Source organism: Pteropus medius, unplaced genomic scaffold (assembly GCF_902729225.1).
Source record: "Pteropus medius unplaced genomic scaffold, Ma_sr-lr_union100, whole genome shotgun sequence".
Taxonomy (NCBI): Eukaryota; Metazoa; Chordata; class Mammalia; order Chiroptera; family Pteropodidae; genus Pteropus; species Pteropus medius.
In genome coordinates this window covers 3,698,637-3,703,050 of record NW_024342474.1, presented here as the reverse complement: position 1 = coordinate 3,703,050, position 4,414 = coordinate 3,698,637, and positions in this window count along the sequence as shown.

Here is a 4,414-nt window from a genome sequence, read left to right as displayed (position 1 = left end):
CAAAATTGTTTTGGCTATTCAGTTTCCCTTGCAATTCCATATGTATTTTAGGACTGGCTTTTCCACTTGAGAAAAACTGGGATTTTAGTAGGAATTGCATGGAATCTGTAGCTCACTCAGTGCAGTACTGTCTTCTTTACAATATGAACTCTTAATCTATGTATATGGGATATATTATCATTTATATAGATCTATAATTTCTTTCAGGAATGTTTTGTAGGTTTCAGGGTAAAAAATTGCAAATCCATGACTAATTTATTCCTAAGTATTTTACTATTTTTGAGGCTCTTACAAATAAAATTATTTTCTTAATTTCCTTTTAGTTTGTTCATTGCCATTATATAGAAATACAATTGAATTTTGCATGTCGATCTTCTATTTGGCAACATAATATGTAATCTTATGAGATGGTTTTATTTATTTTCTTCTTAATTTGGATGTCTTTTGTTTCTTTACCTTGTCTAATTGCTCTGGCTAGAACTTACAGTACAATGTATGTGGTCTAAAAGGCTATTATTTATAATAAATGAATTATAATAAATGACATCATTACAAAAGATAAATTAAAAAAATGATTTAATACAAAAAGTGCTCATACACATTTGGAATTGTTATGTCTTCTTCAAGAATTCACTTCTTTATAATTATGAATTGTTAATTATTCCTTATAATCTCCTTTGTTTCTAAGGCAGCTTCATCTGAAACGAATATGGCTAAACTGTCTTTGAATTGTGTTATAACACGGTATATATTTAAACAGCCATTTACTTTTAACTTTAGTGTTTATATTTAAGGTTATATTCTTACAGATAATATACAGTGGGGTTTTGTTTTTAATCCACTCCAATAATCTTAATCTTTTAATTGCTGGATTTAGACTATTCATATTTAACATGTTTATCAATATAGTTGGATTATTACCTACAGTCTTTTTTAAAGTTTTCTATTCGTTGTATTTTTCTTTTATTTCTCCTCTTTTTCTGGTTTTAATTAAACATTTTATATAATTTCACTTTTCTCTCCTTTAGGACAACAAATATACTTCTTTGAATTTTATTTTTGTTTTCCTACTGGTTGACCTAGAGTTTGCAATACACATTTTTAACTAGTCTAAGTCCACCTTCAAATAACACTAAATGCTTCATGGGTAGTGCAGTTACCTTATAATAGTGTTCTCAACCCCTCCGTGACATTCCTTATGACGTTGCTGTGATTCATTTCAATTATCCACATGTACTAGTCACTAATGTGCTATTATTGCTTTAAAAAAAACTGTCATCTTTTAGATCTGTTAAGAATAACTGATCACGTCATTTATTCCTTCTGTAATACCCTTACTTTCTTATAAAGATTTGTATTTTTCACCTATATCATTTTTCTTTTTCCTGAAGAATTTTTTAAAAAATATTTCTTACACAGCAGGTCAGCTGGCAACAAATTCCCTCAGTGTAGGTGTATCTGAGAAAATCTTTACTTTCCTAGCACTTTTAAAGAATAATTTCTCTGGATAATAATTTCTCTGGATATATAATCCAGTTTGGTATTTTTTTCAATACTTTATTCTCTTCTTATTTGTATGGTTTCTGATGAGCAGTCTTCTATGATTCTTATCCTTATTCTTCTGTAGGTAAGTTATTTTTTTAATCATCTGACTTTTACCATTTTTTTCTTTGTCATATTTTTCTGCTCTTTGAACATGATATAGCTAGCTGTAGATAGAGACAGAGAAAGAGGTAGAGATAGAGATGGAGAGATAGATAAGATATAGATCCTGTTTGACATTATCTGAGTTTCTCATATTTGTGGCTTTGGGTTTGTCATTAATTTTGGAAAATGCTTGGCAATTGGTCTTTAAATATGTCTTTTGTTCCATTCTCTTTCTTATTCTTCTGACATTCCAATTATGACATTATTACAGCTTTTGAAAATTGCCCCATAGGTCTTAAATAATCTGTTGCACTTTTTCTTTTTTTCTCTTTGTATTTCAGCTTGCTAAGTTTCTATTCATATTTCCTCAAGCTAATCAATTCTTTCCTTGGCTCTATCCAATCTACTGATGATCTCATTAAAGTCATTCTTCTGTTACAGTGTTTTTCTATTTGTAGTATTTCCTTTTGATTGTTTCTTAGTATTTCCACCTCCTTGCTTACATTACTCATTTATTTTTGCACGTTGTCTGCCTTTTCTATTAGAGCCCTAAATATATTGTCACTGATATTTTAAATTCTGTTTGATAATTCAAATATCTCTGTTACATCTAAGTCTGGTTATGATCCTTATTTTGTCTTTTGGAATGTTTTTTGTTGTTTATTTATCTGTTTGTTTCTTTTAGCATGTTTGTAAGTTTTTGTTGAAACCTGCACATGATGTACCAAGTAGTAGGAACTGAGGCAAAAAGGCCTTTAAATGTGAGTTTTATGTTAATCAGTCCAGAATTTAGGCTGTATTTAATTTTCGAGGTTTCTGTACCTACCTGAGGCTTGAAATTCTTCTAATGCTTTTGTTTTTTTCATCCTTTTCGACTTTGGGAGTTTTTAAGAACAACTCTGCAAAAATAGTATTGAACCCCTTCAGCTGTAACCCAATCTTTCTACTGGAATTCTGTTGGTATGACAATAGGGAGAGGGGAAAGAGAAGTGTTCTATAATCTTTAGATTAAATATCGGCCATTTAGTAGGCCTCAGTATATGAGCTGTGTCCTTTGCAAATGTTTCCTAGCTTTCTTTCCTTGCATTCTTTACGTGAAATCAGAAAGTGAGAGGGACTAGAATAGGAGATATCTCCTTTCCCAGAAGGGATAAGACTCTGGTAAAGTCACTCCCATGGAAAGCAGCCCTTTGTCATGAAAGACACTCTGGGTATATTTCATAATGTTTGCTTTTGCTCTTGCCTTGCCAGAGCTGAAAGGAGATCTTTATTGGCTTTTACCATGAAACTTAGTGGAATTACTGTTAATAATATGAGGGGTAAAAATACATGTGGCACAGAGCTCAATCTTGAAACCTGCACTTTAGTGACAGTTTTGAAAATGGACCACTTCTCCCTTTATATTTTATATAAACATCAATGTCTCATTAAAAAGAAAAAATTAAGTAATAATGGAAAAATCCTGAGCATCAGGAACTGAACAAACAGCAGAAAGTGGTTTCACTATCATATTAAGAAAAATAAATTATGAATAAGATTTAACTAGTAAAGTAGTCTTGATTTGAATTTGGAGCCATTCTTCATAAATCAGGTATCATTTATTTTCAAAATCTATTGAAAATTATTTTATACTAATTTTTGAAATCCCAATAACTGAATACTGAAAGCATCACACACACACACGCACAAATAAAAACATTATTTTCACAATAAAGCTGAAAAAGACTTAAAACAACTCACAATTACATACACACATATATATTAAACTCACATTTGATTATATGTGTATATATATATATATGTATATATATAATATGTATATATAAAATATGTATATATAAATTTCATTACTGCATCAATTTACTCTTTTCTATTTGGGGGTAAGGAAGTGACCAGGTGGAATAGGGTAAAAAAGGAGAGACAGAATTGTACTGTCCTCATTTAATCCTCAGTAATAATAGGTGATGAACAAAAAACATTTGGAACCAGCATCCTCAAACAACATATATGGTTTTTATCTGATTTTGCTATGGTTTATTCAGACAAGAACTTATGTACTACTGTGTTTCTGTGTCGAGTGTTTAATATGAATTATTTCTTCATTGTTAAATAAATTAAATAAAAGTGAATAAAGTGAGAAATTAATATGGAAAAATCATTTTAAAATTCTTTGGTTAGATAAGGTACATTATGACCTCATCATGGATTTAACATCTCAGACAGATAGCTGTGCCAATCCAAGTGACTTTAAACACTGAATTTTTTAAGAAACAGTCACAGTATATACTCTTTGGTGCTAATGCACTGTATAAATTCACAATCTTCTTTAATGGCCACTGCATTTCTCATTTCCGTTACACAGTGGGGTAGTATTATTTTTTGCAATTCTATTCTGAAATGGAACTTTGGATCCAAGAAAAAATAGTTATGTATTTGTAATTTGCATTTTTGCTGTTATTTAAAATGGACATATAATAGTTAAACTATCATCTTGAAGCAAAAAAAAAAATCAGAATTACTCTCCTGTTTCTATAGTTTCTTCAAATGTAAGTCATGAGAGAAGCTGAACTTATATTTTACTTGGTAGGTACTACTTCAAATATTCTATTTTTTTACTCTTAAACTTCAAACTTACTAAATTATTTTGTATGTATAAATAAAATTGTCTTATTTTTAGCCAGATTATCATGATATGAGCCCTAAATCTAGCTAGCATTGTAGTCTATTATATCAAAATATTATCCAAAATAAATTTTAAAAATTATGA